The following is a 12,289-nucleotide window of genomic DNA, read 5'->3' as shown; positions in this document are numbered from 1 at the left end:
TGTGTTAAGTCACACCAGTACAGAGTTTGTTCATCAGCATCATTTCCCTGGAGGAGGGCATCAACAGAACCTGGTTACTTTCCCACCGCCGTGTCTAGCTACTCGACACGATTATGGAAAATCAGCGCCTCTGAAAATAGGAAGCATCTGCCAGAACAAGGAATACCACTTCAAGAAATACTAATTAACATTAACACAGCGCAAAGAAAACTGAAGAGAAGTTTAGAAAAGACTTAGTTGTCAGTTGCATGTTCTGAAAACATTGTATTATACTTGCAAAAAAAAAAAAAGTCTGCATAGATAACAATTCCAAACTGGCGCCCACCACCAGTAATTATGATGCGAGTACAAAGAGATTTTTGCCATTCTAGAGGGAGAAGGGGAGTGTAGGTGTATTAATTCCTATTCCTTCCTGCTTCCTCGACTTGGAAGTTCAGATTTAGAAAAATAGACCCCCCCCCACCCCCCCTCAAAAGAAAGGAATAAACAAGAACTGTCACATTGACTGACGCCAATCGCATGTAGCATCTGTGTTCCCACTACTGCTCCCTATAGTATATGCCACACTGTGGCAATGTGGGAAACTGACAGTGTCAATTTATCAGAACAAAAGCATTCCTCAGCAAGAGGAATACACGTCTCTGGGCCCTGGAGACAAAAAATCATTCCACCCCCACCCTTACCTGTATCTAAACAGAATGTAGGACATTCACAACACCAGAAATAGAAATTTCAGTCACAATTATAATATTAGAGTTTATCCCCTGCAGTCAAAAGTTAGTGCCTCGCTTTAGGAGTTACTGCTGCACTTTTAAGGTAACTTTCTAAAGGTAAACAGTTGAATTAGATGAATTAAATACCTGAACAACCGCTGCAACTTAGGATCGGACCAGTCACTGTAATTGATCCCAGTTCATAACATCTCAAATGAAAACTGGTTTTAATTTCATTAGTCTATAGAAGAAAATTAGGTGATATGTTGTACACAAATAGTGATGCATTATATAGGATTTATTTCAGTTTAACAGCATAATCTGAACCAGACAGTACCCACACAAGAGTAAAAAAACCTATATACAGATGAAGGATGGTTTTAAATGTTAACTGCTTTCATTTTGAGCTGCATATTAACGGTTTGTTGCTTTTCAGGTGTCTGATCCTGTATTTCTAACCTCTGCCTTGTGTTAAAGTTTAGGTAAGTACTGACTTTTTCAGCTTTCTACCACAATGCACTGCATTCACACAAGCCTTTAAAACACTATTGTCAAGCCTTTCCATCTCTTTTTTTCTTGTTATTGTTTTTAATTTCCCCAGTAATTTTGGCTGTACTGGTGCAGTTTTTGTGACAGTGGAGCAAGCACGCTGACTTTTATTTATCCAGCATTTTATTCCAGGTGTAAGCACAAAGTGTTGCATAAAGTGTGAGGTACATGATGCAGCCAGAAAACTATATAGATATTAATTAAAAGACCAGAAATATGTATCAAAACCCTGAACTAAAAATTAAATGTGGATTTTCTTGATACTGTTTCATCCCAATCACTATTTCTTCTTTTATTCTTCAGGGTGTCATATAGTAGTTAATAGAAGTGACGATCCTGAAAGCAGTGAGTTGCAGTTCATTGCAGGCAAACATATTTCACATGCTCCTCAGTTATTACTATAATTATTTTTTAATTTTTACAAACATTTTCACTTGTATTGCAGAAATCTGTATTAATCAGGGCATACAACACAACAAATACACCATAGATATAATACTTTATACTCTACAACTAAGGTTAGATGTTTGTTTAATGGACTACACATTAAGAATATGTTTTTTTCTGGACTCAAAATGAGGTGAAGGTCGGAGTATACTGGTCTTGAAACACATGCATGTGTACTGTGTTTTAAACTGGCTGAAATTTTTAGGAGTTCTAATAATTACATAATTTAAGAAAATGATAATTATTACGATAAAACATTGTGGTTTACTGTTACTTCACCATAAAATCATTTCAAATAAACAAATAAACAGGGAATATATAACAAAGTAAAAAACATTTTACTTGTTTCCTTGTGTAAAATTTATAAAGACACGTTCGTGGGAAGACTTGAAACAAAACAGATTAGTGTAATAAACCATCTGTTTGGTGTTGGTGTATTTATTCACTAAAGTAGTTTTTCTGTTAGGTAAACATCAAACCAGAAACAGCATAAATGCCATTAGAGTTCCATGCTGTAATAAAAGCTTGTTATTTTTTTCACCTTTAAAAATTTGTTCTGAAATAGTAAACAGATTAATCAGTGAGTTGATCAACAAGTAAAATACAGTCACATTTTTTAGGTTATTTATGAGATGCAACAATACAGTTCTTTGCTGCAGAGGGGTGTTTTTGTTCTAGTCTTAACTCTTATTTGTGTATAGTATGTTTTTTTGGGGGGGTTTACCTTGTGAAATGTTATGAGTGAATTGTAGTTTAGTCACAGTTTTCGTCTACAGCTTTTACTGTGAAGGTCAAAACAGGACCTCACACGAATGGATCAATAAACCAGGCTGTCCTGGTTCAGATTACCGAGCCTCTGCGTTATTGTTCTGTAACTCTCATAAGAGCAGGCAAACTTTAGAACACTCAATTATATTAGCAACAACCTGGTTAAACAACATGGAATGTTGAACACTAACAGCTAGTGTTTTCTAATTACACCCTGAGGAGTTTGAGAAAGAGAGGGAAACTTTTCCTTTTCAGAGTGTTGGTTTAAAAGCAAAGGATGTAACATCTCTCGCTTGCGTTTGTAAACGGAGCTGGTCAAAAGTGGCTTCTCCTCTCCACCCAGCAAAAAACACATGAAGAGAATGCTGATAGTGAACAAAAAGCTGTGAAATGAAAACATAAAACATCATTTCCTGATCTGTCACAGCTGTTTTATTGTAAAAACACAAACAAATGTGCCTACACCTTTGCAAAGCTCTATAGGAATGTTCTAGAAGACCATATTGAACTTCCTGCACGATGTTGTTATTGACTGGGGATACAAACCAAAGGAAAAAAAGGAAATACATTGTTACGATGCAAGGGTTGTAATATTTCTTAACTTAATAGCTAACAAGCATGTAATTTGGTGACTCTGCCTATGTGTTGAAGTTGACATGAAGGTATGACTGGAACTTGCCTATCTGCATGTTAGCAAATAGTTCACACTGTAGCTCTGTTAGCTTAGCTCTATTTATAGACAGAAAACAGCCACAGTAAAACCACAAATCACTTCTGTTTTCTGTATGGTTTCTGTTGTCAATAACTACACTAAAGATCTGTGTGGAATCATCTAAACAGGGTCAAAACTATCACAGTTTAGTCTGAAAATCAATAAACGTCGAATTTAACAAACATAATAACATCATATAATAACTTTATACCTTATTAATACCATACCATAATAAAACTCATTCCTGTAGAAGAAATGCTGTGTTTTCATCATCAAAATCCATTCCATTCTTTTAAAACTATGCCCACAAGTGAAAACAACAACAGTGCTTCCAGCTTTTGTCACTTTGGTCAAAGCTGCTTTAATGTTAGTTTTCCTCAACATGGGAGACAGACAGAGTGACTCACTACTAGGGATGGGAATCGAGAACTGGTTCTTTTTGAGAACCGAATCCCAGTAGCTCGATTCCTTGGAATTGTTTGCCTGCCTCCTTAATGATTCTGCTTATCGATTCTGCCTTTGTTGCACATGCACGATGACGTCAGGCATACACTGCATTGTTTTGGTCAGAACGTAGCCAACATGGTGTTGAGGCAGAAATGGTCTAAAAACATGACACCAGGACCACTTGTAACACTTGCAAAGCTTCCATGTCTTCAAAAGGGTGGAATCCCTTCAATATACTCAAACATTTGTCCACATCATGTGATTCATTTACAGGAATGTCACGTATTTGATATGCTACTTAGCGACGCTTGTGAATGTAGCGGCAGAGTGAACGCCAGGCCCAGTTCCGGTTAAGGCAACAAATGTCTTACCCAAATACAAGTTTCTGAAGGTAGGGGAAGGGAAATGAGGTGCACAACAACGGGAGACGAGACGAGCCTAGTCAAATTGGTTTGACGTAGTGGACATGCAGCAATAGAGGAATTAGTAAAACGTCTTTAGTTTCACTTTCACTGCACCCCACCCCCCCCCCCCCCGAACCGGGCCTGGCGTCATCTGTTATTATTATTTGTACATACTGTATATGTTATATTTTCTGCACAGATGGAAATATAGAAGACAGTTAATGCAAACACACCTGTTTGTACTCTTTTATTCCCTCACTCAATGAGAATTGATAAGAGAATCGATAAGGAATCGGATCGATAAGCAAAATCGATTATGGAATCGGAATCGTTAAATTCTTAACGATTCCCATCCTTACTCACTACTCCCTCTAGTGGTCACATAAACCATTTGGATGGTTTGTGTGAATGTATTCAGGTCATATCTGTGCAGTCCAGTACATTGGTGGCTTTGGTACAACTTCAGAGCTCTTCGTTCTAAACACACTGATGATCATTTAGAACTAGTACATGTAGCCTCTTTAAGGGAAACGTTACATACAACACTATAGCTCCACTATATCAGTGGAGTGGTATTGCACTCATTGTGTGACAGTAATACACTGAGTTCAAACCTTGTTATAAAACAGTATTTTACATGAAAATACTTACTAGAGTTTTCTCGAGAGCTGGGGGTGGCAGAAATTTGGCGGAGGTGGCTGCTTCAAAATTTTATATGCAGGAAAAACCCTGATAATTTTCGACTGGTTAATTCTCACTTTTACTTTCACAAGGAATTTCAAAATAGAGGATCCAGTGATAAATAGTTCACATTCTTGTTCACATGAGAACAAAAAAAAGTTTATTGTCTTGACACAAGGACAAATGAATTGATTAGCTGGGTTTCTTTGTATACTGAATGCATGTATGTCATAGAAATTTGGCTCAAGGGCACGAGGTGGCCTCCGTGACGTACGTACACTCCATGTCCCCATGACTGATTAAATTCAGTTAGCCGTGGTCATGAGGAAAGCAAATCATGTGTTTCAAGTGAAACAGATGCTAACCTCCTAAATCAAATGAAGCTTTGTACAGTTAGATTTTTTGAGAGTCTTAAGATATATATCATCTACAGTTTGCACTGCTTCATCAAAGTGTTCCAACTCGTAGACTCCAGTGGAAGAATCTGGTTATTTGAGATGATGTATGAAGTGGGGTGGAACTTAAAAGGTACAGTTATCTTATGGTTTGTCTTCAGAAAGCCAAGAATGTGATTTGGATTCAGTGACTTATTGCCTTGTACAAACCTGCAGTCAGTTCAGGCCACGGTGTGCTTGGTTTGTTCAGTGTTTTGGAAGCTGCAGCAGCGTAAACTGTTGTCTCTGTTGGAATCACAACTCAGCACAAAATTCTGCATTTTCCCTTTAATCCAGAGCCTCATCAAGACCCGTTAGCTTAATGCTTTAATTTGCAGCTCAGAGGGCAGAAGAGTGGACTTGGTTTGGCACACAGTGCTCTTTTTTATCGAATCCAATCGTTTTGAATTGGGAATTAATTTGTATTGAATGAGACTGCCAAGAAATGAAAACTGCAGCTTTGTCTGATGGTCATGGTCATGAGGCTTAAATTTGGAGCCTGAAGAACTTCTATGGATATATGACCATCAGGGTGACTGTCACCCGATGACCTTTTGTCACTTGACCAAAATATAAAGGTCATGCAGTGACCTGTTCTGTTCGTGTTGTTACGTTCCAAACACACTTAAGGCAGTGACAACTGAAACCCTGTTCGTCACATACTACATCTTGTAACTTGAGTTTTTAACTCGTGGTTTTATCATGTGTATGTTTGAGAGCCATGTTAATGATGAATTTCCGTGTGTACATTGGATAATAAAGCTTTTGCTGATTCTAATCCATATTTAACTAAACTGCAACTGCAAGTAGGGTTTATTAAAAATACATTAATAAATTAAAATAGTAGTGATTCTCGTTACATTTTATTTCTACAGAATCAGGGCTTAAAGCTGCAGTATGTAGGAATTATGTTCTAAGTAATTGTAAAATTGCCTTGACTGTCACCAGACATGAAGGAATCATGTCCATTTCAAATACTGATATCACTGACAGTAGTAGTCCAGCCAGAATATGTGCAGTTGAAAAGCTCAGTGTCAGCCCTGAAATGATGTTTATATTGACATTGTGTGTTTTGGTCTGATGCCCCGCCCATCACCTGTCTGCTAATCACAGAGTCAGAAGCCTTTCAGCATCCAGGTTGACAGTTCCCAGTGGGCTGCAGCTGGAACATTTCTGATCACAAATGTCTGACGTTATTAAACCTAAATGGACTCTTGTTATTCCCAAATACATCGTGACAAAGTGAGAAATAAAACAAGGAGATGTATAGGAGATGATTCAGAAACATGGAGACGACTGAAAGAGAAGAAGGATTTGAAGACCGACGCCGGCCCTGCCTTAGTCTGACCACCGGTAAGAGCCACTGAGAGCCGGGGTCGCGGCCTCTTCACCTGGTCCCTTGTCCCGGGGCCGGGCTGCAGTCTCTTCTCCTGGCCCCGCTGAAGAGACTGCCGGTCCGGGACTGGTGAACAGACCGGGTACCGGTGTAGGACTTGTCTCTTGCCATGGTAGCTCCTTGTAGTTCAGTGTTTTCTGTGGAAGTGACCTGTTCATTTAGCGGTGTGTTATCCGAACGGGGGGGGGGGTTGTTTTGGTCCGTGGTTCGTTCGGGGGTGGGGGGGGGGGTGCGGTTGGATAGTTCGGCGTCCTGTGGGTTCGCCGGGGGGGGGGGGGGGTCGGTTGGTAGTTCTGACGTCTGTGGATTCGGCGGGGATGGGGGGGGGAGAAGACGGTAGTCCGGAAAGGTGGGGTGTGTCCGTATTCTGGTGTCCGTGGTTCTGGTCGGGGGGGTGGGTCGGTAGTTCGGCGTCCGTGGTTCGGTGGTGGTGGTGGGTGGTTAGAGCGATCGGCGGCAGGTAGTAAAAGTGAAACCGAATGCTCATTGTCCCCTGTTCCCTATCTCCTGAATCTCCGCAAACTTTCATTTGAGTGTGCAGGGACGTTTGTCCTGGCCTTTTATATATTAGACTTATGTAGAATAAGTCTGGTGATGATTTTTTTGCATGAAATTTAGGGTTTGGTGGCAAGGATTAGAGGAAACGCTAGTAGTAGATGCTCATGCGGGATCTGGCAACCCCTAGCCTGGGGGGAGGAGGAGAGGATACCACGTTCTACAGTATTTTGAATGTGATTGCAGTACCAGTTTTGGCCACAATCCTACATACTGCAGCTTTAACAATAAGCATTGCCAGGTAGTCTAAATAAAATGCCACACTGGGTCTAGGCCTGTCACAATAGTTAAGTGATCGTCACAATTATCAGATGTGTTTATTTGAGGAAATGAGGATTATTTAACATTATCATGATAATTGTCTCTGTTCACTTGTATAAACAGTTGGGTGAAGTTAATAGAAATAACAATTAGGGCTGGGTAAAAAAATTGATTTGATTGATTTTGGATACATTTTTTATCAAGTAAGGTGGATGAGATTGATTTTTCCAAGCAGGGCCGCGAGCACCTGACACAGGTACCGCCGACACTGAGGTGCAGCTGGCTTCATCTCGCGGGCCTCTAGGGGAGATGGGGTGTCTCGATCTCCCACATGACAGTTCTGGCGCGGGAGGGGCACGGAGAAAGGGTGGGGAAAACACCTCCGCGGGAATGTCGTCCTGGCCTCAACTTGAATCCGCAGTGTGGAGGAACTGGCCACCCGGTCGGAGCCGAGGCCTCTTTGAGGTGGGTTTGCGGAAGCTGGTCATTCTAATATTAACTTGGATCCATACTCAGCCATAAGTGATAGCTGGGAGGCTGTTAAGGGGGGGGGGGGGGGGGGGGGGTGAATATGACAAATTCATGGGGCCCAGCATTCCCAGGGGTCCTATACTGCAGTGGAGTGGGCCCTGAGAGTTAGAGGAATAGTAAAGTGTCCTCAGTTTCACATTCACTTTGCAGTTGCTGTCATATTAATACCAGTATTGATGTGTGCATGGCTGCGGTAATTAAATATCAGGTTACAGCACAACATTGTACTTTGGTACACTAAATGAATCTGAATCACTCAGTTAGTACTGAATCGAATCAATATCGGATTGGATCAGATTCGAATCATGATCAATTGATTCAGAACCTTATGAATCGAAATCAAATTGATTAAGGAAATTGGCCATGATACCCAACCCTTAATAACAATCAGTATTATCATTATTTCCACATGATTTGACTGTGCTGTTATAGTGATGTCATGTGATTATGACCCATTTGTCTTCTCCTGGGAGTTCAATAAAGAAACAGTCCTGTAGTGTGTTTGTCACTCAGTTTAATGTTTCAGTAGTGAGCTATTAAAGTCATGTCATATCTGCCACAGTCAGTTTTTATTAACAAAAGACAATCAGAAATGTAATTCATTTTATATGTGTCAAAATTAGTGCTTCTTCATAGGGTATATGAGAATAATTACATTCTTATTATTTTATAGTGGAGGCATTAACAGTAGAGACAATATTATGGCTAATTGTCATTATTTGTAGGACATTTAATCGTCAACTCAGATTTTAATTATCATGACGTGCATAATTAGACTGTTAAATCTAGAAACAAGTAGTAAAAAATTATTTAATACATAAATGTTTCCAATCTGATGATGGAAGTTGCTAAGGACTGAGGTTTCTATCTAACTTCTTCTCATCTCTGTTGAGAGTTGTGTCGCACTGATTGCAAGAAGCAGCAGGTAAAGATGCTTATTAGCTGAAGCATGAGTGAACGTTTCAATATCCTGGAAAATGCTGGTTAGTTGGGTGTGTTAGAGGATGTAGGTGCTACTCCCACTATGTACTGTACAGTTTGCTGCAAGTTTGACAGCAAGGTGGATGTAAATGGGGTCATTTTCTGATGACGTGTCTGAGGGCAGTTTCTGAAGTAGTGGGAGTAAAATTACCCATGAATAATAACTTTAATTTTTTTGAGTTATAACCTCTGATAAATAAAACTGTTCATATTGGAAAGTATAAATGGACTTTGGGCAGGGTAGATTTCTGATCCACTTGACCTGCTGGACAAAGAACTGAAAGTAATTGAATGTTTTAATAATCTAGTGGAAAAGTGCATAATGAACCTGTGTATAAATTGTTTGCAGATAGATTTAATTTTATTTTTTGCCAACACAAACCACACACTCAATAATATCTGCTGCAGTATAAAACTTTCTATGGTTCCTTTTAAGCACCAGCAGCATGTGGTGAGGTTCGGGGAAATGACTTGCAATGTTTTTATTATATAAACAAAGTCACAGCTCGTCATGGACTCAAAAATGTGTTTGTGTCAGTACTCTTTGCATACATGTGCTCAAAGAACAATAAAAGGCCAAGGCACTCACTGTTAAAACAATAAGACCTTTCATATCTCAGTGTAAGTACATTAGAGCCTTAAAACTATATTTCATTGCATTTCATGGTTCATCAGAAAGTCAAACACATCTAGAAGCAACATTTTTTTCCAAACCCCAGCAAAAGCACTTTTATTCTGAACTAACTGCTAACAGCATGCAAACTTCAGTCCTTGTAACTACATCCTGGGTTTATGGATTCCACATCTGCCCCAACCACATTCGGCCTATTAAGAAATGTAGTGGATCGTATCAGTGAGAAAATATGTTTTAATTGCAAAAAAAACCAAAACAAAACCCTAACCCTATCTCTTTGTACCAAAACATAATGTGCACAACATTGCATTAATAACAGAGTCTAATTTGATTTGCAAATTTAGTTATAAAATTAAATAACGGACTGGGCTGGAGGGTTGAAATACACTCAAGCTTTTTCAGATGGCCAGCCCGGGGTTGGGGGGTGTGGAGCCGGTTCCTGACCACTTACACTGGGAACCGAAGTGCTTGCCTGTGAACATTCTGCGTTCAGACCATTATGCAAGCCCATGACACGTCATTGACAGAGGGCGTTGCTTGCCGCTAAAAAAAAAAACAGGGCAGATGCTGTATTGCTACTGTTTTGTCCCTCGGCACTTACCATAGATGTATTAGGACCTGATGCATGATGGATAGATTGTAAGAGAAAAACCGCATGTTTTTAAGTGAATGTACGAGTGGCAATAAAGATGACACAGACGTCTCAAAAGATGGCTTTTTATTTAATGCAACACAGAACATTACAACTCGGTTTGTCTGCCATTTTCTACACTCACGTTTTCTTGGTCTGTTTATCTTCCACTTCTGACCTGAATCAACCTGGTGACGTCCACATCATGTCGTCACGTTCACTTAGAAAAAACAAGTTTACTTTGTACCCCGAGGAACAAAGTTTTGGTTCTAAATGCTCTGACTTTCGGTGTGAACACGTTGGCTGGTTCGAGATTAGGTGCAGGAACCGGCACTGGCACAGTTCTCTGAAAACGTCAGTGTGAGCCAGAGGATTAGGACATAATAAATCAGGTGTATCATTGCTAACATGAGTCTGGGCTGCAAAACAATAATGATAAATGGTTAATGCAAATATGATAAATATCATTGCAACATTGATTAGGGTTAGAATAAAGAATTGTATTTAAACTCTAAGGTTAATTTTGTGATATTGACTTCTATACTTACAAAATGCTTCAAAGGTTTTTGGATTTTTTTGTCATTATAATTGTTGTTAATATTATGCCTCTTTCTGAATAATTTGTCACATTCTGACCATGAATAATTATTTTATACCACAATCTAGAGTAATCTTCTGGTTTCTTCAGTTCTTCAAAAATCAGTCTTGAGACTTAAAAGAAGTATTGATTTATTGATTTGGCATTTATTATGATAATTATTGACAACTGAGATGAAAGTTCTTTTTTTACACTGTTGCACACATTCCTCTTTTTATTCCTATTTATACACATCAGTAATCATCTTTGACCAGGTAAAATGATTGCATACTGAGTCCCAGTTACACCTCATCTTCCAAGAATAAATCACATTGTCACAGTCATTTCATGAAAAGAGGTAAAAATATTTTTCCAACTTTATGGATATCGGTGTATTTCAGTTCAACAAGAATGAGAAGTCATAAAAGCTACAGGTCTAATGGGTCCCAGTATTTCTGTGCTTGGAAATTTGCTTCAGATTAAATATGTGATTGAGTAATTCTTTATTGTCATGGACAAAAGGTGTGCAGCCTTCATGTGTTTAGAAGACATCACAAACATCATTTCGGTACTAAAACTTTTACTTTCAATACATAACATTATGCTACTTTCATCCCAAATTCTGTTCCTCTATACCTCTGTCTCAAATGTGATACTCAGATAAATCAGCATCAGAAAAGTGCCTTCTCTATTCTTGCAACACAACTCAAGTGTAAAGAAATCAACATTTTTACTAAAGAATACAATGTATATGTCCTTGCAGACCTGACAGTAAAATAAAAAGTCCCTATGCATTTGGACATATTTGATGCATGGGTGAAGCCTTCAGTGGTTCTGTCTTTATCTGCTGATTAGCGCCTCTTTGTTGGCATTATTTCTGATAAGCTGCTGGGAACTGCCTTAACAGCCACATCAAAATTGTTTTAGCATGTCCTGATAACACTAATACTGGTTAGAAGTAATTGATTTAAGATATAATTGCGGCAGTGTTTAGTCACGCTTGTGTGTTTTTAATTCATGATGGAGCTGTGTAGACTTAGTTTCAGTATTTTTAATCAAAACATATGCTGTAAGAGTAACTATCATTTGCCTGTTTACCCTTTTTTAATGGCTTGGGGTTGTGTTATAGTAAATGCATACAGCAACAGGCATTTATTACAGTGGTATACTGCTGTTTATTGCAGAAATGCCTCATATAAACCATTAAAAATTAGAAAGCTCAGAGCTTTCTGTGTTTAGCAAAGCATGCACTGTTGTTGAATATCAAAATTGGATATATTTAGAAACAGATGGCCAGGTGCTCATATGGGAACCTGAGCTCTTCTTCACTGAATATGAAAATGTTGAACAGGTGGTCCCAGATTCTTCATTCCCAGCTACGGCTTTCATTAACACACTTTTCTTCTTCTAGTAATAATAAGCTTACTTGTGCCCTCTGAGACAAAAGAGCTGCTTCTTTTTAAAGGCTCAGAAGTAGTATACAGAGGCCTTGCATATAATAATACACAGGCCTCGGTACCACAAACCACAAATAACACACACTCACATAGTGTCAATGTGTTTTAGGA

At 39.0% G+C, this 12,289-nt stretch overlaps 1 protein-coding gene across 4 annotated transcripts in view; it reads left to right on the top strand.

Annotated features, from left to right (window-relative positions):
* The window catches only part of lpp (LIM domain containing preferred translocation partner in lipoma), a 208,316-nt gene that overhangs the window by 38,667 nt on the left and 157,360 nt on the right, over positions 1-12,289 (top strand). For all 4 annotated transcript variants that reach the window (XM_030132580.1, XM_030132583.1, XM_030132581.1 and 1 more), the window contains one exon: positions 1,150-1,195. The gene's annotated coding sequence lies outside the window, so the exon portion shown is untranslated. The remainder of the gene's footprint in view (positions 1-1,149; positions 1,196-12,289) is intronic.

Source organism: Sphaeramia orbicularis, chromosome 4 (genome assembly GCF_902148855.1).
Source record: "Sphaeramia orbicularis chromosome 4, fSphaOr1.1, whole genome shotgun sequence".
NCBI classification, from domain to species: domain Eukaryota; kingdom Metazoa; phylum Chordata; class Actinopteri; order Kurtiformes; family Apogonidae; genus Sphaeramia; species Sphaeramia orbicularis.
Note: the sequence above shows the minus strand (reverse complement) of the source record. Positions and strands in the feature narration are given on the sequence as shown.